Source organism: Myotis myotis, unplaced genomic scaffold (assembly GCF_014108235.1).
Source record: "Myotis myotis isolate mMyoMyo1 unplaced genomic scaffold, mMyoMyo1.p scaffold_m19_p_3, whole genome shotgun sequence".
In the NCBI taxonomy this organism is placed as follows: domain Eukaryota; kingdom Metazoa; phylum Chordata; class Mammalia; order Chiroptera; family Vespertilionidae; genus Myotis; species Myotis myotis.
The window spans coordinates 37,921,911-37,946,275 of record NW_023416335.1 but is presented as its reverse complement, the minus strand read 5'-3'; the positions used below and the strand labels follow the sequence as shown (position 1 = coordinate 37,946,275).

Sequence of the window (24,365 nt, the reverse complement as noted above, 5' to 3'; positions counted from 1 at the left end):
GACCCCCAGCTCCCTGCGGTTGCAGGCTCCGCCCCTGCCCAGGCCTAATGCCTCTGATGTAGGCGTCCGGCCCAGGCAGCGAGGACCCGCAGCTGCAGCGGCCCTGCGATCGTGGGCTCCGCTTTAGGCCCAGGCAAGGGACCCCTAGCTCCCGGGACTGCCAGCTTCGACTGTGCCCAGCTCCCATCGCTGGCTCCACCCCTACTTCCTGCTATCACTGGCCAGGGTGGCAAAGGCGCCTGATTCTCCGATCATGGCTGGGGGGCAGGGCAAAGGCGGCCCTGGGGCCGCCTTTGCCCTGCCCCCCACCTCTTAGCTCCCCCCTGGGTTTCCGATCACTGTCAGTGGCAGGGGGCTTCTTCCTGCTTTCCCTTTTGCCTCCCTGCATTGTGCCTACATATGCAAATTAGCCGCCATCTTTGTTGGCAGTTAACTGCCATCTTAGTTGGCAGTTAATTTGCATATAGTTCTGATTAGCCAATGAAAAGGGTAGCGCCGTATGCCAATTACCATTTTTTTATTAGTGTAGATGAATGTTTATATCAGCTTTACTTATAATTGCCATCTTGGAAGCAACAAGATATTTTTTAGCATGTGAATGGATAAACAAAACTGTGGTACATACAGATACTAGAATATTATTCAGTGGTAAGAAGAAATTATTTTTCAAGCTATGAAAAGACAGAGAGGAACGTTAAGTGCATATTATTAAATGAAAGAAAAAAATCTGAAATGGCTACATACTATATGATTTCAACAATAAAACATTCTGGTAAAAGCAAAACAATGGAAACAGTAAAATCATCAGTGGTTGTGAAGGGTTAAAGGGGAAGGAGAGATGAATAGGCAGAGCACAGAGGATTTTAGATAAGTGAAAATATTCTCTGTATGATACCATAATGGTAGATAAATTTCATTCAACATTTGTCCAACCCCATAGAGTGTACAATATCAAAAGGGACTAGCAGTGTAAACTGTGGACTGAATGATAATGTTGTGTCTGTGTGTATTCATCAAATTGTCACAAATGTTCTGGTGGGAGATGTTGATGATGGGAGAGGCTATGCATGAGTGGGAGTTATTTTTGTACCTTCCTTTCGATTTCGTTGTGAACCTAAAACTGCTCTAGAAAGAATGACATCTTTAAAAGAAAAAATAAGTTTCAGTGATTTTTCTCTATTTTCTGTTTTCAGTGTCATTGATTTTTTGCTTTATCATTTTTATTTCTTTCTTTCTGCATGCTTTAGAGTTAATTTGATCATTTTATTGACTTTCTTAAAAGAGAAGCCTAGACCATTGATTTGAGACCTTCCGTTTCTAATATAAATATTCAATGCTATATGTTTCTCTTCAAGTACTGCTTCTAGCTACATCCCACCAATTTTATGTTGTTTTATTTTCAATTAAAATTATTTTCTAACATTTCTTTGAATTTCTCTTTGATTCATGAATTTTTCAAGTGTGTTTTTTAATTTCCAGTATTTCCTAAATATATTTCTCTTACTGATTGCTAATCAAATTCTTTGTAGGCAGAGAACCTATTTGGTGTGATTCCAATTCTTTTAAGTTTGTTGAAGTTTAGTCTAGTGAGTATACTATATACATTTAAAAGGAGTGCGGCCCTGGCTGGGTAGCTCACTTGGTTAGAGCATCATTGCAATACTCCAAGGTCGCTGGCTTGATCCCCTGTCAGGGCACATACAAGAATCAACCAATGAATGCATAAATAAGTGGAACAACAGACTGACATTTCTTCCCCCCACTCCCCTTCCTTTCTCTCTCTCTCTCTCTCTCTCTCTCTCTCTCTCTCATCAATAAATTTTTAAAAAGGAGTGTATTCTGATGTTGGGTGATATGTTCTATGCATATCAATTAGGTCAAGTTGGTTGATGTATTTTTTATGCCTTCTGGTTTTCTGTCTACTTGTTCTGTTAGTTACAGAATGAGAATGTTAAATACTTGAACTCTATTTATGGATTTGTCCATTTCTCCTTTATGATCATCCTTAATTTTAGCCCTCTGTCATTTCCTCCTTAATTTTTAATGGAGTATTTTCTCCTCAAGTATTTTCAAAGTTAATCTGTGTATGGTAAAACTCTGATTCCTTGTATACATGAAGATATTTTTTTCATTTGCTATCACTTATTTATAATAATAATAACTTGAATGTATAAAAATTCTAGGTTAAAGTTCTTTTTTCTTCAATATTTTAATGGTATTACTGCATTGTCTTATTAAACCCCCAATGGTTTTTAAGAAATCTGAGGTTGATCTTGTTCCTTTATCATTTGTTTATGCTTTGCCTTTGGATGTTTCTAGAATTTCCCCTTATCTTTCTTAAATATCACCACAGAGGTGTGCATATAGGCTATCTTTATCTAGACCAGGGGTGGGCCAACTTTTTGGCTCGAGGGCCACAATGGGTTCTTAAACTGGACCGGAGGGCCGGAACGAAAGCATGGATGGAGTGTTTGTGTGAACTAATATAAATTCAAAGTAAACATCATTACATAAAAGGGTACGGTCTTTTTTTTTCAATAGTTTTATTCATTTCAAACGGGCCGGATCCGGCCTGCGGGCCGTAGTTTGCCCACGGCTGATCTAGACTGTATGGCTAAGAGGCCTTTGATTGAAATATTTTTGTGTTCTGTAAGTGATTTATTTCTTTAAAAATATTTCCTCCATTTCCTCTCCCTGTTCAACCTTTCATTCTGACTTCTAGGAGAGTTTCCTAGTTTATTTTTCTAGCTTGGTAATTTATTCTTCAACTGTGTGTACCCCATTTGTTATCTTTTCCATACTTAATGTTTCCACATAGTCTGATTTCATATTTTTAATAATTTCTCTTGTCTCTTATATTAGTATTGTTATTAATATATATTGTAACTTGGGGTTTAGCTACTCTAAAAATTCTACTTTCATTAGTAATATTGTTCAGTTAGTGTTTCTTTTTCGTTGTGATTGTATTCTAAGGATGTCTAGTTATTTTAGACTCTGAATTCATGTTCCCCTAAGGCAGTGATGGCAAACCTTTTGAGCTCGGCATGTCAGCATTTTGAAAAACCCTAACTTAACTCTGATGCCATGTCACATATAGAAATTTTTTGATATTTGCAACCATAGTAAAAAAAAATATACTTATATTTTTGATATTTATTTTATATATTTAAATGCCATTTAACAAAGAAAAATAAAAAAAATGAGTTCGTGTGTCACCTCTGACACGCGTGTCATAGGTTCACCATCACTGCCCTAAGGCGTAGTAAACTATTTTGGCCATGTTAGGTCAGATAAGAAGGGGAGTGAGCCCCTTAGGGTAGAAAACCCCAGACACCACAGAACAAGTAGTTACCTACTCCTGTTTACTGTTGTTCCATCAGGCAAGTAGGCTAGTTGGGGATTCACCTTCAAATTCTTAGCAATAAGCAATATTGGAAAACAGCAGTTTCTTCTTATGGTGATTTCCCTGGGGTAGGGAGAGGAAAGGCATAGAGGAGGAAATAGTGGCGGGAATGCTAGCTACCTCTTGTCACCAGTACCAACTTCTCAGTCTTGCTGTTGACAAATTCAGTGGAGAGCTGATTGCTAATACTTTGTGACAGTTTGTAATGAGATGCATTGGACAGATTTGGGGGTTTTTTTGGGTCTTTTGTTTGTTTGTTAATATATTTTTATTGATTTCAGAGAGGGAGGGAGAGGGAGAGAGAGATAGAAACATCAATGATGAGAGACAATCATTGATTGGCTGCCTGTTGCACACCCCTCACCGGGGATAAGCCTGCCACCTGGGCATGTGCTTTGACCGGGAATCGAACTATAACCTCCTGGTTCATAGGTCGACACCAACACGCCAGCCGGCCCAGATTGTGTTTTTATGTCTTTTGGTTGTACACTTGGTGGGCCCTGTCAATCAGGAAATTCTTATATATATATTTTTTAATTTTTCCTGATTTCCTAATCATATTCCCTTCCATTTTCTTGGTTCTCTCTTTTGTGAGAAATCCCGTTATCTGTATGTTCAGCCTCCTTGACAGGTCTAGTTTTAATCTCTCTCTCCCTCCCCCTCTCCCCCTCCCTCCCCCTCTCCCCCTCTCTCCCCTCCCTCTCCTTCCCCTTTCCCCCTCTGCCCCTCTCCCCTTCTCCCCCTCTTCCCCTCTCTCCCTCTCCCCCTCTTCCCCTCTCCCTCTCTCTCTCCTTGCTGGGAGATTTCTTAAGCTCTGTCTTCCAACTCTTCTAATTAATATTTCTAAAGTAACTTTTTTAAAGTGCAACATGTACATGGGAAAGTGTGCATTTTCTAAGTTTAGAGCTCATTGAATTTTTACAAGGTAACACCCCTTTAAACACCATGCAGATGAAGAAATAGAACATCACCCACACCCTAAAAGACCCACTTTGCTGCCTCCCAGTCACTACTTCCTCCCCAAAGTCTATCCTGACTTTCAATACCCTGGGTTGTTTTTACTTAGTTTAAACTTCATGTAAATGGAAATGTAGACTTCTGTGTCTAGTGTCTTTCTCTCAGTGCAGTTTCATTTATGTTGCATGTCTCGATAGTTCATGCTTTGTCATTATTGTGATGTGTCTTATATGAATTCATCCTACGTTGATGGATATTGGGATAGTTTCTTATTTGGGACAATTACAAATACTGTTGCTGTGGACATCCTTGAATACATCTTTTGTTGTAAATATGCACACATTTTTGTTGGGTATGTACCTGGGAGTTGAGAGCTGAATTGTACAGTGTACATATGTTTGGCTTTAGGCGATATTGCCCATTTTCTTGTGGATCAGGAAGTTGGGAGGGGATTAGCTGGGCAATACTGGCCCAGAGCCTCTCCTGTGGTTGTCGTCAGAATGCCAGCAGGGACCACAATCATCTGAAGGCTCTCTTCCAAAATGGCTCACTCGCGTTACTGTTGGCGGAAGCCTCAATTCCTCACTGCGAAGCTGCTTGATTATTCACATGATATAATGACTAACTTGCCCCAGAGGGAGTGATCCAAGAGAGTTAGCAGTCCTTTTACTTTTAGTCATTCCAGTGGATGTGGAGTGATCTGTTACTGTGGTTTAATTGGCATTTCTTTCAGGACTGATGAGATTAAACACCTTTTCTTCTATTGCAGTGGTTCTCGACCTTCCTAATGCCGTGACCCTTTAATACAGTTCCTCATGTTGTGGTGACCCCCAATTTCATTGTTACAAATTGAACATAATTAAAGCATAGTGATTAATCACAAAAACAATATGTAATTATATATGTGTTTTCCAATGGTCTTAGGCGACCCTGGTGAAAGGGTGGTTCTACCCCCAAAGGGGTCCCGACCCACAGGCTGAGAACCGCTGCTCTATTGAGTTCTTTTAAAATATTTGTTGCTGTCCTACTTTTAATTTCCTGTGGTTCTTTTTTATTTTTTGAATATTCATTTCTTTTGGCATCCTGTGGTGGGTTTTTTCTTTTTCATGGATGCAGTATTTTTTCTTATATCTTTCATAATATTGAGGATACTCTCTTCTGCCTCCCCCAAAGGTTTTTATTTCCCTGAATAGTTTATTTCTTCTGAGTTTCTTTTTCCCCCCTTGTTTTCTGTTTTTACTGTTAGGGTTATTCCTTAAATATCTCTGAGCCTTTGGCTATCCTATCTAATAAAAGAGAAACATGGTAATTGGCGTAGGACCGCTACCCTTCCCATTGGCTAATCAGGGCGATATGCAAATTAACTGCCAGCCAAGATGGCAGCCGGCAGCCAGGCAGCTGACGCGAACAGGGAGGCTTGCTTGTTTCAGTGATGGAGGAAGCCAAGCTTCCCTGCCTGCCTTGCTGGCCTCTCAGCTGCAACTCTAAGCAACATTGTAACAAATATAGAAGCTAAACAAAACCCCAGGCTTCAGCCAGCAGGACTGCAACATTGTTTCAAACACAGAAGGTAAACAAAGTCCAGACCTGCTTTCAGCAGCAGAGGTCTCATAGCTGGAGCCGAGCCTCAGAGCTAAAGCTGGCCCAGAATAAAAAAAAAAAGGAAAAAAGGACAGGTTGGGAGCTTCAGTCACCCGCCAGCCTGAAAACGGCCCTCAGCCCCTCACCCAGGCTGGCCAGGCACCCCAGTGGGGACTCCACCCTAAAGGGTGTGTGACCAGATGCAAACAGCCATCATCCACTCATGCACCAGGCTTCTATCCTATATAGTAAAAGGGTAATATGCCTCCCAGCACCGGGATCAGCGTGACAGGGGGCAGCGCCCAAACCCCCTCATTGCCCTGCGGCTTTGTGTATGACAGGGGGCGGGGCCACAACCTCCCTATCCACCCTGCTCTGTTCGTGACGGGGGAGCTCCTCAACCCCCTGATTGGCCCTGCTCTGTGCGTGACAGGGGGGAGCTCCCCAACCCCCTGATTGCCCTGCGGCTCTGTGTGTGACAGGGTGTGGCACCCCAACCCCCCCCCCCCCCTGCATCGGCCCTGCCCTGAGTGTGACAGTGGCGGCACCCCAACCCCCTGATTGACCCTACTCTGTGTGTGACAGGGGGCGGTGCCCCAACTCCCCTATCGGCCCTGCTCTGTGAGTGACAGGGGGGAGCTCCTCAACCCCCTGATTGGCCCTGCTCTGTGCGTGACAGGGGGTGGCGCCGCAACCTCCCTATCGACCCTGCCTTGAGTGTGACAGGGGGCAGTGCCCCTACCCCCCAATCGGCCCTACCCTGAGCATGACTAGGGGTGGCATCGCAACCTCCTGATCCGCCCTGCTCTGTGCATGACAGGGGGTGGCACCCCAACTCCCCAATCGGCCCTGCTCTGAGCCCGACCAGGGGCTGCACCTAGGGATTGGGCCTGCCCTCTGCCACCCAGGAGCAGGCCTAAGCCGGCAGGTCATTATCTCCCGAGGGGTCCCAAACTGCAAGAGGGCACAGGCCGGGCTGAGGGACCCCCTTTCCCCCCCGAGTGCACAAATTTTTGTGCACCGGGCCTCTAGTCTGTTTATATTTAAGAGCCAGCTTTTTCGAAAGCTGATTGAAGAAATAGATTATGTGAAAGGGGCTGAATGGGGATGTTTTATTAGGAATTACCAATATCAGGATCTGTAAATTTATGTCTTTTTTTCTAAACTTCATGAATTGTCAGATTCCCCAGAGCATACTTTTCAATCCACTACCTATAGGGTATAAGTCTGGGTGTCTCAACATTTCTTATATGAACTTTCATTTAGTATATAACTTTGATCTTTAGTATTATATTTGCACTCTCAACTGTGCATAGGAGTCCCCCAGTCCCCAGACACTCCTTGTTACCTTTTCTAGATAGTAAGACCCAGTTTTCAGTGAGGGGATGGAGAGCATTAGTCAGTGGGTAGGCTGAATATGGGGAGGGGATCGGTGCTCTTACTGTGCCTTAGCAGTTCCAGAAAAATATAGTACTGCTAGTCCTCTAGCCCCTGGGGAGTTTGGGTGTTAGCCAGTTTGTTTCTCAGATTTCACCATTGCTGGTTTAGTATTTAGTTTTCTCAGGTTTGCCAGGTTTGTTACCACTCTACTCCTGCTTTCCAGCTTAGACAAATTTTTATAATTGTCAATTCTTCTTTACCTTTGTGGGGGTATGCCTTTAAAAAAAAATCTTTTAATGCCATTCTTACAAGGTTTTAGGAAAGAACGGAGGAGATAAGTACATGTGCTTAATCCGCCATCAAGACAGTATTGTTTTTAAAAGTGTGTGTGTTTTGCCCTGGCCAGTGTGGCTCAATTGGTTGAGCATTGTACCATGTACCGAGAGGTCACTGATTATGATTCATGGTCAGGGCATATGCCCAGGTTGCGGGCTCAATCTCCAGTAAGGGGTGTGCAGAAGGCAGTGAATGATGATTCTCTCTATTCCTTCCTCTCTCTTTCTAAAATCAATAAAAACATTTTTCTTAAACTGTGTGTGTGTTTTAAGAACAGTGACAATTGTGAAATAAAATTATTTTCTTTTCATTGATTGTATCAGATACCTCTACTAGCAGTCAATATTTTTATTAAGGTAATTGTATGTCAGGTAATACTCAAATAGTATTCTTTTAGTCAGAATAGACATTATGCAGAACATCTGTAATACTATGTCCTATACTCTCATATAAACTCACTTAAAAATAATAAAATAGACTTTGTAGTCACTATGCTACCTTGTCTTACTTCTATGAGCCTGTTCCTAGGTCTCTCAGTATTTCACTCAATTGTATCTCATCCCAGTTTTCACCCATTCCCAGCAACCATGAGCATCTCTTCAAGGCTCATTTTTTGTTTCTTTGCAGATTATGTTTGAGGCATCTATATACTGTTCTCTGTAATCTGCCAGAGTGCTGGCGGTGAAGGAAGCAAGGAGGAGTGTTCTTGGTCTCACGCCTACAGAAATTTAATGTTCTAATATCTGCAAATTCCCAACTTCCAGCAGTTGTTCTTGATGATCAGATTACATGTTTGACATAGATCTTGCTTTATCTAAATCTTCTAATTCTGCCTCTTGGCATTGCAAAGGGTAAAACTTTCTAGTACTAGGCACAGAGTATTTAGGAGGCTAAGAAACAGATATCATGGTGCCTCCGTAATTGTTTGGTGAACTAATTTGGTTATTTAGACCTATTTAAAAGAGTCAGTCACAGATATTTAATGTTATTCTTTCGTAATGTTGTAGCCCTGTGTTAGACTTCCATTTGGGCTACAGTGTTTCTGTAGCAACAGAGTTGGTGCCCAGAGGTGGTGTAATTTTTAATCTTGAAAGTGTTAAGGGATTAGGTTCTCTAGAGCTGAGTGCTGATTAGAGAGTAGCAGTGCACCTATAATCATCTGTGGTCATCTTGAATATCAACCGTTGGGAAATTTTAAGGGAAGTGGGTATTGTGGGCAAAGTTAACAATAAGTGTCAGTTAGCTTTCTAAATTTTTTGTCCCTATGGGTTGGAATTGGGCTAAATATTCAATATATAAATTATCACAGCCTGAATGATGATCAATGCCTTTAGAAATGAAGTGATATTTCTCAAAATAAAGATAGTCATCAGGGCCTCCAAATTTGAAGTGATCACATTAATAATGTATTTAGAATAATAGATTCGATGAGTTGAGCTACTAGATATTTAAATATCTTTTCTCCTTTGATATTTAGTTTTTAAAATACTCTGTGAAATTGGTATGATTATATCTAATTTACTAGTGTAAAATTTTATTCTCAGGGATGAAGAAATCCAGTTGACAGAGTTGGAATTTTGACCTAGAATACTTCATTCTAAAAAGAGCGTGCCTTTCCCTGGCCAGTGTGGCTCAGTTGGGCATCATCCTGAGCACTGAAAGGTTGCTAGTTCAGTTCCCGGTCAGGGCACGATTGTGAGCGTGATCCCCATTATTGGGTGTACAGGAAGCAGCTGATCGCTGTTTCACTCTGTCTTCCTCACCCTTCCTCTCTCTCTAAAAATCAATAAAAAAATAAATTAAAAAAGAGAGTGCTTTCCAGGCAAGCAATAGTAGAAGTTGACAGGTTGATGGTTCATCATGTTTATTAATATGCAGAGGATTGTTTCTCAGTATTGATCACAACAAATGTTTAGACTTTCTTTCCTTAATGAGTTCCTCTTTATAAAGTCTTCTGTTGTGTAGCTAAAAACTTTAGATTTTGAGCTTTCCTCTTCCACCTTCTTTCCCCACCCCACTTCTCTCCTCTTTGCCTCTCCTTACCCTTAACTTCTTCCCACCCTTCTCTGCTTATCCCCAGTCCTCTTTGCCCCTTCCAGCAATACCCACTGGTTTGGTTAGACCTATCAGAGATTTTAGTAAATAGGTACTTAAAGGTGACTGCACAAAGTAAAGTTGACTAATGAAAGAGGAATTTCTCAAAATTTTATTTAGGATATGGGGTGTGAGGTAATAAATACCCTGGCTCAAGGGCTTTAGGAAAAGCTTAAGGTCACTTCTTGCAGAAGCTTTCTTTGACCATCCCCAACCTCGGACTAGGTCACAGTGATATATTTCCTTAGAACTGTCTCATAGTACTTATCCCCATTGTGTAATAAATAGTTTAACATATTTCTCCTCCACTAGAATATAAGTTTTATGCAAGCAGGAGACCATGCCAGTCTTACCTACTGCTCATGCCCAGTTAGCATAGTGGCTCCCACATAGTAGGCACATGTTGGATGGATGCGTGAAGAGATGGTCAATGGACGGATAGAGTAAATTAATGAATGAAAAGTTATTGGTCTTTTGATTCCATTTCATCTCCTTTTGTTTGGACTATTGCAATAGCCTTCTAATTGTTCTCCCTGTCACCATCTCAAAGCTATTGTGTGCATTGTCCCAACCCCTTATTTTAACTCCAGAGATCTTATTTCTTTACTAGGGGCCCAGTGCACTAATTTGTGCACCTTGAAAGGAACTGTGAGCCGTGAGGCTGCAGTGGGCACAGGTCCCGCCGTGGCCCCTAGTTCCCTATCTGCCAGCAGCCCTGCTCCTACCGCCGCCGCTGCCACTCCCACACACTGATGGCACTGGCCCCGCTTGCACCCACTATGGCACAGAGCAATTGGGGCCAGCGCCAGCCGTGGGTGCGAGTGGGGCCGGTGTCATCAGCAGGTGCAAACGGCGGGTGCGAATGGCGGCTGCTGCTCTGATTGCCCCTCAGGAGCAAGGGGAGGTGGAGAAGCCCTCAGGGGTGATCACGGCCAGCAGCCGCTGCTTGCACTGGCGTCGGCAGCGGGTGCAAGTGCTGAGCAAAGAATTTTCAGTAACCACCAGAGGCTCGCCCTGATGACAGTGACCGGCACCCCACTTTGGTCTGGCGCCCCCACTCATCTCCACCATCCTGCCATAGCCAATACCCACCATGTTCCACATGCACCCCCCTTGTGGTCAGCGCACGTCATAGCGACCAGTTGTTCAGTTGTTCCGCCGTTTGGTCTATTTGCATATTAGGGTCATATATATATATACCTTCAGAAACCTGTGACTTCTTACTGCTAATTTATGAAGTTTAACTTGTTAGTGAGGCATCTCTGGATTGAGTCCCAACCAACTTTTTTAGCCTCATTTTCTATCACTCCCCTTTCTCGCCCCTTTGTACTTTACACACCAGCTAAATTGCATTATTCACCACTACCCATCACTCCTGTGTCATTTTACTTTCTCATTTTATTCATGCAGACAGTTCTGATTGCAACATCCTTTCTTCCTTTGTTTGGCTAACTTCTGCTTCTCCTTCAAGACTCATCTTGAATATCTCTGTTATATGAAATCCTATCCCAACTACAATTAATCACTCCTTCCTTTGTGCTCACTGATCACTTTAAGTTTTTTAAAAAAAATGTACATATAACATTTATTACTTGGTTTTATAATTATTTACCTAACTGATCTCTCTCTCAACTTGATGCTTTGTAAAGGGAGGATCTCTTTTGTAGCTCCCTCACCATGGAGCATTTGGGAGACAGCACAGAGTAATGAAAAGAGTATTTTTTAATCCAAAAGAGATCTGGCTGTGATTGAAATTTTGGTCTGACACAAGCTGGTTACTTCAGTTATTCTTTTGTACCTAGAGAGAAATATGTAATCCATTCATTTTTATATTCTCAGAGTATCTCTTCCCAACCAACAAGTTCTCAAACTTCCATCAGTTGGTTGTATAACACTGTGTGTGTAACATTATCTATTAGGAATTAGTAAGCACACATTATGTCCCAGGTACTCAGCGTACTGATGTCACTCAGAATAACCCTGTACAGTACAAATTGTCATCTCCTTTAAGCAAATAGGCTCAGAAACCTTGAGCAACATTTTCTGTAAAGTGGAAACGGAAAAATTATGACCTGAAAAGATACGTAAGGAGAGGAAGAGGCTTTTGTTGCCTCACTTACGAACTTGACATTGAGGAATGATTACTAAAAACAAAATTGCTTCTCAGTATAATCAAGGTATTAGTAATGTGTGAAGGCCAGTGTCTTGAGAATCAAATAAAATAGCATACAGAGTTTCTTACCCTTGGAGATTGCTGATTAATTGCGAAAGGACACTCAGGCTTTTCACCTGCAGGGATTTCGGTGCCAGTCTCAGTGGCCAGAGTGTTTTTCCCGGGGGGGAGATTGAATGTCTCCTGTTTGAAAGGGTCAGAGGATATGTGAAGCCACATCATTAGCAATTTTATATTTGAATGTGAAGGGCAGTGGCATAGTTGACTTAAACCAGGGTTTTCTCAACCTGGGTCAGCACTTTTTTTTTTTTTTAATTTTTATTTATTGATTTTAGAGAGAGAGAAAGGGAGGGAGAGAGAGGAACATCGGTTTGTTATCACACTTGTTTATGCATTAATGGATTGTTTCCTGTATGTGCCCTGACTGGGATCGAAACCACAACCTTGGCGTATCAGGACAATGCTCTAACCAGCTGAGCTACCCGGGCAGGGCTGGGTCAGCACTTTTGCCTACTTAGTTCTTTGGCATGGGAGGCTATCCTGTGCATTGTAGGATGTTTAGCAATGTCCCTGGCTATCCACTAGATGCCAGCAGCAGTGCCCCCACCTTCCATCAGTCATGACAACAAAAAATGTCTCCAGATATTGCCAGGTGACACTGGAGGACAAAATCGCCCAGGATGGAGGGCCAGTGATGTAAACAAAGCTTTTCCAAGTCTTTGAAATCCCATAATATACACATCCACGGTGCTGGGTGGCCTTGAAACAGAGCCTTGAAAAGAGTTAACCCACACCCTGAAGGAGCTGATGACCCATGAAGCTTGTTGAGATCTTTTGACTGATTAGAATATTTCTAGTAGCAGACTGAAATAGCTTGGGCTGAGGCTATTAGCAAAAAATTTGTTTCAGAGCAGTTTAACATCTGTTTTCATTTCTGCTTTTGTAAGTTCCTTTGCTACTCAATTCCTTTATTTTAAGCTGTCTTCCTCATAGAACTTAAAATATTTGAGTATATGTCAAAATGTCTAGTTAATAGAAAATATGTTTTATTCAAACAGAAATAAAACTGTTAATAACTTTAAATTAGAATAAGACGGTGGGAGTTTAATGTTGTGAAGTCAGGCGCAGACAACAGCAGAGAACATAATTGTGAAGGGAACTAGGTGTCTGGTTGTGTTTGAGATTCACTTCCTGTTCTTGTTTATCATTGGAAAGTTGCACCTTATGAAAGATTTTAGATTCAGATCATTGTATTATTCTAAGAAAAAAATTTCAGAATGCTAACCACGTCTTAGTAACCATAGAAAAACATACAACACATAAAAGTAATCTCATACCTATCTATCTTATGGTTGGATTTTTTTGTATATGATATATGTTGAGGTCTGAAGTATCTAATGTGCTTTTATTATCTGAGGTCAAAGGAAAAAAGGCTTTTTCAGTTACAAGAGCTCAGGCGTGCTTGTTAGCTGATGTAATAAAATGGACTCTGGCTTATTTAACAGAAAGAAGGTTCATTATTAAAATAGTTCAGAGAATAACTGGGAGGGCACAGAACAAAGCTAGAATAACACTCAAAATGATCCCCTCTCCTAAACTGATATTATTTGTTTACTTAATGGAAGTCATGAGGATAATTTGATCTGTATTATTTTCAGCTCTCATCCTGGTGCCTAGAGCAGTGCCTGACTCGTAGTAGGCCCTTAATAAATATTTATGTATAAATAAATTATTCGACCAAGGATATGTTTGTTAATATTGGCAACAGCATGGAGAAACAATACAGAGTAGCATTATAAAATGTTAATATTGTACATTTTATTTGGAGATTTTTTTGGTAGCAGAATTTACCCTTTCTCCCAAGAAATCTTGGTAGGGACATTTTGAAGAACTATTTTGTACCATAGAACCTTATCTTACATATGTTCCTGTTTTAGATGAACATCCACAACAGTCTTGCAAGAGTAGATCTTGATATCGCTCTGTCCCTTGTGAGAAAGCAGAGGTTCTGAGAATTGAGTCACTAGGATCACGTCTGTTAAGTGTCAGAGCCCAGATTAAGTCATGCCTGTCTGACACCTAGCTCAGACATTGTCTTTTGTGCAAGACAGCCTTAATGCTACTTCCTTTCTTTCCTTTTTTTTTTTAGGTGAAAACTCTAGTTCTAATGTATATTATACTAGAAATTAATTTGAGACTATAAACTTATCAAACCAAGGCTTCCTATGTACTCATTTTTTCAACTGCAGTTTTGCACATGTTCCTAAAAGTAAATGCTAGGGTATAAAGACAACATTATGACTGCATTCAAATTTTGCTGCTAAAATGAGAAGTACAAAATAATAACATTCTGCCAAAGATGTTCAGACGGGGGAAAATGCCTATAGAATGGTATCTGAAAAAGCACTGTCTACATGACCCTTCAGTTATTTAATTATTAATTTTTATTTTGACAGACAAAAGAAACGGTCCTGTTTCTCTTCAGAGCTTCCAATTGCTGCCACTATGTTTTATACTTTTTACAATTTTTGAAATAATTCAGGCTATAGAAAGGTTACAATAGGACAAAAGAACTCCCTTATACCCCACACCTGGATGCCCTAATTATTAACATTTTTTTACATTTGTTTTCTCTCTGTCTCTCGTATATATTTTTCCCCTGAATCATTTGAGAGCAAGTTGTAGATGTATGCTTCTTCACCCATAAATACATCAATATATATTATTTTATTCATATTTGGCAATTGTACAAATAATGTTCTATTTCACAGCAAAAGGGAAAAAACTATGGTCCATTCCAGAATTATATCTCACATTGTTATGTCCCTTTACTCTTTAATCTGGAACAGTCCTCATTCTGTCTGTCTTTTATTATCTTGATAGTTTAAAGGATATAAGCCAGTTATTTTATAGAAGATGAACCTTATTTTAATAATGTGGTAGAATTAAAATTTTGAAGATGAAGCATTAGATGAAAATAATTTGTACTTCCCACGTTTCTTTGGCATAACCCGTTAAAGCTTTTTATTATGAAAAATTTTAATCACAAAAGAAGAGAAAATAGATCTAATAATTAACATTATTACTATCCTTTCTTCTACTCCCCTAAAAAAAGTAAATATTTTTACTGTATTTTGAAGCATTTTCACCATCGTAAGGTTTTATTTAAAGTCCATGCTTTAAGTAAGCTGGCATTTCTTATATAACCATCAGAGGCCCAGTGCACAGATTCGTGCACTGGTGGGGTCCCTCAGCCTGGCCTGCGCCCTCTTGCAATCCAGGACCCCTCAGGAGATGTAATAATGTGAAAGTGGCTGGTAGCTGGGGAGGAGCCTGAACCCACACCCGTCCCTGCACCACTCCCGCTCATCTTGGCCCCACTGTGCCACCACTCACCACTCGGTAGTGCTGCGGGGGAGACTGGCGCCACCAAGTACAGCCGTGAGCCCAGCGTCTGGTGCCCGTCAGTCAGATGAGCATTACTCCCACTGTGGGAGTGCACTGACTACCAGGAGGCAGCTCCTGTGTTGAGCATCTGCCCCCTAGTGGTCAGTGTGTGTCATAGCAAACAGTCAAATGGTAGATCGGTCAAACAGTTGACTGGTTGCTTAGGGTTTTATATAGAGAGATAATATTACTTTACCTAACAAAATTATTTATATTTCCTTACTCTAAGGTACTACCAAAACTATATTTAAATTTCTTCTATTACTTTGAAAATGCCCAATTACATTTGTTTTTGCATTTGGTTGCCATGTCTGTTAAGTTTCTTCTTTATCTTTTTAAAATTAGGCATTTTCCCTTCCTTTTGGTAGAGTTTTTTTTTTTAGTATATTTTATTGATTTCTTTACAGAGAGGAAAATGAGAGGGATAGAGAACTAGAAACATCGATGAGAGAGAAACACTGATCAGTTGCTTCTTGCACATTTCCCACTGGGGATGTGCCTGCAACCAAGGTACAGGCTCCTGACCGGAATCTAACCTGGGACCCTTCAGTCTACAGGCCGATGCTCTATCCACTGAGCCAAACTGGCCAGGGCATGGTAGAGTATTTTCATGTTTTATGTGGTATGATGGATATGCTTAGATTGGCTTGCTCATGATCTATTCAGAGGTTGGAAAACGGAACACTCTTCTTAACTCTGTTGCATCAGAATTCTGGATCTGATCTAGGCTGCACCAATCAGAAGAACTTGTGTGGTGCTGGAGTTCAGTGTGAGCCAAGGCTGTAGCATATGAGATACCATTTTGTTGACCCAGTTCTGCAGACCCAGCAGGGTTCTGGGGCTTACTGTTCAGACAGCTTCCTGGCCCCTAAACTCTGCTGAAATGATCTAATGACTTCCTGATTTCCTAGGGTCTTAAATATGGCAGAGGAAGCAGTCTTCTGGGTAGATCAGTCCTTATGTGTTTTATTAGGAGTCTCCTCCTGGAGGCATAGACTGGATCTGCCCTTCTAGCCCTTCCATCAGTTTTGTAAGCAATCAGCTCTGTGTCAAATCTGTTTCTGCCCAAAATAACTTGAGAGGGTTCTATTATCCATAAATGAATCTTAGCTGGCAGAGCTGGTAATCAAAAGAATGTAACATCTATATTTAGCTTCAAATGTATATACATATAAAGCAGTATATCTAAATCTGAGATACTTACATTTGAACTGGAACAGGTTAAGGAAAAGGAAGTAGCCCTTTGTGTTAGGAGATCAGATTACTCAGGGAGCATTATGCCTGTGTGTGTGTGTACATAGTTATGAAAAACCCTGACAATCTTTTCATGTAGATTTCTGGTCTGTGTTCTTTGCTGGTGACTTTGTTACCAAAACCATTTCTTACTAGGACTCTTGAAGGTCTGTTGAGACTACCCTGCTGTGGGAGCTTAGATATGAATGTGGTCAGGTGTGTGCCTTCTCTGTCTTCTCATTTGGTTGGGATGGCTGCAGCTAACTGGTTAGAGACAGGGACTTGCAGCCAAGTGATAGCCACTGCCATCTCTCTCTCAGTCCTTTGTGAATCAGTCCCTGAATTTCTGCTTCCGTCCCTGATGTAACAAGAGTGGGAGAATGTTGGAGACTACACTCACCAGTTTTTAAATGTATCACAGACATTTTCATATATCCACAAATGCAGAGAGAATAGTATAATGCCTGCCATGTATCCATTGCCTTATCAACACTTTGTCAAACACTCAAACGTCAAATAATTTGACAACTGGATCCTAATGGGACACTTTTTTTTCTTTCCATTTTACCATTTGCTTCCTAAATTCTACATGACCAAGACCTACAGTAGCCTTAGCCCTGCCCCTGCCTCTGACTGACCAGGCTCTCTCTGGGTCTCTTTAGAGACCTGAGTACACGGGCACAAGCATAGTTATAGGCCATGGCTCAGGCAAGCCAGTACAGCTTGTTGGGACTAACAGGAACTGCTTTGATTTCTCGTCATATGTGGGTATTGTGTCTCTGGGTCTGTTTTGATGATGCCTTCCTCTTAACAGCTGTTCTTTAAGTAAAACCAATAACACTCAAACTCATGACCTTTTCTTTGCTCTTGTTCCCTTAATGGGGAAAAAATAGACAATAATACATGAGGTAGCATATGCAATACTTTAATTACTCTCTCAAATTATAATATATGATAGACCAATACATGATAATATAGTTTGTATTTATTTTTAAACCCCATATATTTGTAATATGTATATTTTTAAAAAGCAGTTGTTTCACTATAGGACTTAAGGGGAAGAATAATGGAATTACTGCCCTCAAATAATAAGAACATATCGAAATGTTGCTTTTTTAGAGTAAGATTAAAAATTTTTGTAGCCTCATTGTAGTTTCATTCTGACACAATTTTTTTCTTCTCAAATCTGCATCGGAAAAGTCTTACAAGATACAGACACTAAAAATAAATATTCTCACACTCTGAGAAAACTGATAAAAGCCAATCAAAAATTATCTGAGTTCTTGGTTTGGGTCAGTTGCAGTCGGTACCGTGTGGAACGTAGAGTAATATGGTTCCTGCCTATGAGTGCTTGCAGTTCAGTTAAGTAGACAAGACATCTAAAAAGCATTATTAACAATGAGAAGCTACATAGCAAGTGTGCTAATGAAGCGAAAGAGTAATAGTCAAGGTCTCTGTCCCAGGAGAGCCTCTATTTCAGTGGATGGATATAAGAGTAATGCACACGAAATAATAGACCATAGACTGTACGATGGTTGGCAGAGAGCTCACACATTATATAACACTGTTATTTCATTGCTTTAAAAACCCCCATAAATGCAGGAAGGCTAAAAGACTGAACAGAGGTGATATAGCTGACTAGCTTTCAAACCAAAACCAGGCCACAGGTTTTCAGGCCAGTGTGTCTTTTCTCTTCCTTTGTTGTAAGATGATATAATTGTAAAGTTAAAACTGTATAAAAGCCAAGTAAGTTGAGGAAAGAAAGATGAGTGGCTTTGAATAGTCAAAGAAGAATTAAAGAAAAAGGTACAGTTGGGATGTGAGTGTAAAAATAAATGGAGGAATCAGTGAGAACCAAATATTTGTTATATTCATGGGACAGAGACAAAATCAACTAGACTAGTAATTTGAACAGTGTGTGTTGGGCAACGGGGGGAAATTGGGTGGCTAGGGCTTGAAAGTATAGGAGAGGAACTCGGACTTCATGTGGTAGATCATGGGGAACTGTTCTCAATCCTTGAGCATGAAATGACACAATGAAAGTGGGATTAAGGAAGATGTGTTTGTTTGCCAGGAGAACTGTATAGTGTCTGCATTTTTCTTTTCTTACACTGTGTGTATTGGTCTGATTCATTCTAAGTAGGTTAAACACTTTATTAATCAGAAGGCTAGCTTATGTTGTAGCCACAAATTAATACAGAAATCTCAGTGACTGAACACATAAATGCAGCAATTTTCAACCTTTTTCATCTCATAGCACACATAAACTAAAAACTAAAATTCTGCGGCACACCAAAAAATATATTTGTTGCCAATCTGACCAAAAAAAGGTATAATTTTGATTCATTCATATCAGACGGCTATTGTTGTATTGGTTGTCATTATTTTATTTGACAATCTAAGGGAAAAGAAGTCAGTGCCCCTGACTAAATAGTTAGGTATTGCATGTTTTAAAGAATCTATGTGAAGAAACCTAAAACACTAATTCAAAAGAATATATGCACCTCTGTGTTCATTACAGCATTATTTACAATAGCCAAGATTTGGAAGCAGCCCAAGTGCCCATCAGTAAATGAGTGGATAAAAAAAAGCTCTGCTACATTGACACAGAGGAATACTACTTGGCTGTAAAAAAAAAAAAAAAAAAAAAAAGCCTGGCTGTCCTGGCTCGGTAGTTGAGCGTAGACCTAGGAACCAGGAGGTCATGGTTCGATTCCCGGTCGGGGCTCATGCCTAGGTTGCGGGCTTGATCCCCAGTGTGGGGTATGCAGGAGGCAGCCAATCAGTGATTCTCTCTCATCACTGATGTTTCTATATCTCTCTTTCCCTTTCCCTTCTCTGAAGTCACTTACAATATATTTAAAAATAATAAAAAAGAAAGGAAGGAAGGAAGGAAGGAAGGAAGGAAGGAAGGAAGGAAGGAAGGAAGGAAGGAAGGAAGGAGAAAGAGAGAGAGAGAGGGAGGGAGGGAGGGAGGGAGGGAGGAAGGAAGGAAGGAAGGAAGGAAGGAAGGAAGGAAGAAAGAAAGAAAGTAAAGAGAGAGAGAGAGGGAGGGAGGGAGGGAGGGAGGGAGGAAGGAAGGAAGGAAGGAAGGAAGGAAGGAAGGAAGGAAGGAAGGAAGGAAGGAAGGAAGGAAGGAAAATGTTACCTTTTGCAACAGCATGGATGACCTGGAGAGCATTATGCTAAGTGAAATAAGCCATTCCGAGGATGACAAGTACCATATAATTTCACTCATATGTAGAATCGAATGAATAAAATGATCTAACAAGCAAAATAGAGACAGGCTTAGATAGAGACAGAGTAGAGAGCAGGCTGACAACTGTCAGGGGTGAGGGCGGGTGGTGCTGGGTAAGGGGGTGAAGATACTGAGCAAAAAAGAAAAAACAAGAAAAATTCATGCACGTGGACAACAGTGGTGATTGCCAGAGGGTGGGGAGTTGGGGAAGGTGTTGGATGGAGACTTGGGATGATGAACACACACTACAGTATACAGATGATGTGTTGTAGGATTGTGCACCTGAAACCTGTATAATTTTGTTAGCCAGTGTCACTCTAATAAATTCAATAAAAGGAAAAAATAAATAAAATTAAATAATTCTTGCAGCGCACTGGTCGAAAATTGCTGCATAAGTGTATTTATTTTTTGTACCACTTAACTAAGGTGGATGGGATGCAGGCATGGGGAATTCAACATTTACTCATTCAAGGACCTATACTAACAAAGGTCCTAGAACATATCTGGTCACTGTGGCAGGAGAGAAGAGCAGGATAGAATATTCCTCACTGCTCTCTAATGTTTCAGCCTAAAAGTGGCATGCTACTTTTGCTCCCACCCACTGGCCAAAAGTAGTCACACATGCCCCTCAAGTGAACCTGAGGGTATTCAGTAAGCAATGTCTCTTCCAAGGCTCTCAGAGGATCTGGGTATAAATTCTACTTGTTTAAGAGATAATATAATGACTAAGAGTGTAGACCCTGGAATTGCCAGAATCTAGAGTCTGGCTCTCTCACTTACTAGCTGCATGACCTTGGGATATGCTCTAACTTTGCTGGGGAATGATTTTCTCATCTATAAAACAAATGGTAATGGTAAGAGCCTCACAGAATTATTGTGAGTTGTGAGGCTTGAGTGAGAAACACACACGCATGCACACACACACACACACACACATACACACACACGTGTTAGAGCACTGTACCATGTAATTGTTAGCAAGTATTTATTATTGTTATTATCATTAATCTGCTTGCTTCCAGTATAGCCTCTGATAGGAAGGCAAACATTTCTGATTCTAGTTGAGGGGGCCAGTGGGAAAGAAGTTGTAGTAATATGTCTGTGATGCCAGCGTCTGGACTAGGATGATGATATTGGGCAAATAAAAAGATGGGCAAGAGAGAGTGCAAAAGGAGAAAACCCAAGCAAGATTCACTGGCTAAATACTATGGATGAGAGAAGGATGGTCAGGTTTGGGTGACTGAGAGAAAGAAGCTTGAGTTTGCAGAGAATTGAGGGGGTCCCCGTGGGGAAAGAAGATGAACTGAAGTTCCAGTGTGGTGATGGGAAATGTCTAGGCACAGGAGGCCACAGCAAGTAGAGGAATACAGCCACCTCTTAATGGACATGTTTCTAGATGTGGTGACACCCTCCTTTTCCAAGTCAGGCTACAGGCACTGGGTCAAATGGCTTGGATTTAATTCTTGGCTCCACCTCTCCATGTGGCCTGGCACTCTAGTTTCTTCATCAGCAAAATGGAGATAATTGTACCCATCTCTTAAAGTGGTGAGGATTAAATGAGATAATACCTGTCAAGTGTTCCAAAAAGTGGCATGTAGTAAATGGATAATAATTGTTCCTTCTTGGCTAATTGAAATTTTAGTTGAAAAGAAATTTGGGGATTATCTTTAAAGTGATCAGTTTTTCAGAGTTGAATGTAAAACAGACTTCCATTGGCAGCAGTTCTCCGAGCGCATTTAGTCCTCCCAGGAGTCAGAAGAATGGGCCTGTTGTCACAGGTCAGCCTTTCATCTTTTCACTCTTACCTGAATAGTCAGTGAGCAAATGTTTTTAGCTTTTGCAAAGAATAACAAATTACAATGGGCGTAAAAGTGGCCAAAATAGACCATTTTAAGGGCTAATTTAAGATTGGTGCTTCCCCTTTTAAAATTGTCTGATTCTTTTTACTGATTGGTATACGTCACTACCTTTTGCTTCTTGAAATATAAAATTATTTCCAAGCAGAACATATTTCTGTATCTACTTGTTGGGCAGTTAACTCTATCTTTTAATAGGTCTAGTTTAAATTGCAGGGTCTTAGAAGATAACATATGCTCTAACATGTAATTAAGCATTTATAGAGTTTCTTTTCACTTCATTGAGACATGAAGAACTTCAAATATTTCAGTAGGACTTTAGAATATTGTTAGTAATAGTGCAAAACAGGTGCTGTCTGATTAGATGGATATTTGAGAACCTTCTGTATGCCAGGTTTTGTGTCATGCTGTGTATGTAACAGACGACATCGTCATCCTCACAAACCTACAGCCTAGCTGAGTTTATAATCTACTTACTGTTGGTTATTTGCCCTATTTAAGGATAGATTATCTACTGGTATATAATAAAACAAACCTTCTAATACTTTTTTGGTCTATGTGATTCGGTTCTGCATTCTTTCGGGAGTTAGGGTTATATTCCTTATGCTGCCTCTAATTTACCAGGTGCCTTTTCTTAGGATTATTTATAAAGTGTGGCCGATGCTATCTACTCATCCTGTTTCACAGGATTATGTAAAGGAAGACATTACATAATGTATGGACTATTTTGTAAATTACTGAGCTCTTCATATATACCTGATATCATTTCTGATATCTAACATTTACTATCTGTACTATCCTATACTATCTGTACTATTCTGTGCTACCTCTGAAGCATCAGTGCATTAAACTGATTTAAACTAAATAGTTTTGAAGTTTTTTTAAAAAAAATTAACCAAATGAGTCTTTTAGAAATAAACATACAATTATGAAAGAGGTAAATATGGTTAACTGCCATATAACTATCAGCTTGCCTAGATAAGTTTTTCTAACTACTTATTATTTTTAAAGTTGTTAATAATATATCACCTGATTCATATAGAAAATACTTATGGTGGTGTGATTTTCAAATAAGGCCACCTCCTTTGTTCTGTAACAGAATACAAAAATTATACAGCACGGTTCCTGTTTTCCTAGCTTACCTGTTTGTGAGGGAAATGCACAGGAAATAAATGTAAAGCCTACCTATTATACAAGACAATGGGAAGGTGCCCCATGGCCATGTGTGAACAGTGGCTTCATGAATGAAATAGGCAGTATGGGCCTTTTGAAGGAGAGCGAATAGCTGCATGTCACGAGCATAGACTTAAAAATGAGATTAGCTGGAGATATGTTACAATTTACCATTTTGGTAATATGGCTACTGGTGATTGGATAAAGTTATTTATATAGATCTGTGGTATAGTGGAGAGAGAAGGAAGAAAACTAAACAGATAAAAGAATACATAATTCCTTTATCAAGTGACATAGGTATTTACTTTTATGTTTCAAGGATCTTAAGAATTGAACCCATTAGCACTGAGAGGACTCTCATTTTCTATGAAGCAGCTTGTTGGTTCATATATACAATAGTGTATGCTCAAATGTAGCCATAGAACTGGTATACCATAAAGATACTCTGGAATTAAGGAAGCTTTATTTCTGGTTTTCCTTTAGCAGCTTTCACTATGTTTTTCTTTGGGGACCCAACTCAGATGACAGCATGCATAAAAATTTAATGTGTTGCTCTTTCTTTTCTTTCACTTGGGAAAGTTTACAGATGAAGGAAAGGCCCTAAGGTTCTGACTTCCATCCATGTGGTCTCACCTGTCTCCATAAAGCAGTGGTTCTCAACCTTCCTAATGCCGCGACCCTTTAATACAGTTCCTCATGTTGTGATGACCCCCAATTTCATTGTTACAAATTGAACATAATTAAAGCATAGTGATTAATCACAAAAACAATATGTAATTATATATGTGTTTTCTGATGGTCTTAGACGACCCCGGTGAAAGGGTCGTTCGACCCCCAAAGGGGTCGCGACCCACAGGTTGAGAACCGCTGCCATAAAGTGTTTCAAAGATCAGTGTCTGTTTTTGTCAGTGGCTATAAGGTCAGGCAGCTCTTTGTGAAGTTAATGCAATACAAATCTGAAAGCACTCAGCAAGTGGTGTTGAATCAACCATTAAGATTAATTTTCTTACAGGTTAAAAATTGAAAATGAGTAAGATAAGAACTTGAACTATTTTCAGGATATAAAACCTAATAAAAATTTAAAGTATGACTCATAATACAGCATTTAATTTCTTTGTGTTCCATTACCACAATTGATGTCATTGCTAACACAGATATTGTGTTGCAGTATTTCAGGATTGAGTGAAACAAATTTGAGCTGGCAGACAGCGTGACTGTACTTGCAAAGGTCATGCTACTCATACTAAGCCACTCACTTGAGCAAATATATAACCTTGCAAAGAATCCTGGGAAGTCTGCATTTATAATTTTGCATTTTACTCCCTATCTTTTGTAGGCAAGCAGCAACTCTACCACCACCTGCTGCTCATCCTTCCTGCCCTTTCTGATAACCCAGACCACTGAAAGGCACAGGGTATCTATGAATAAAAAAGAGAAATGATCCCCTAGAGACCCAAGAAAAACCAAGTATATTTGTATATTTTTTATTCCCAG

At 40.2% G+C, this 24,365-nt stretch overlaps 1 protein-coding gene across 1 annotated transcript in view; it reads left to right on the top strand.

Annotated features, from left to right (window-relative positions):
• Positions 1 to 24,365, top strand: part of UBAC2 (UBA domain containing 2) — a 147,195-nt gene that overhangs the window by 76,892 nt on the left and 45,938 nt on the right.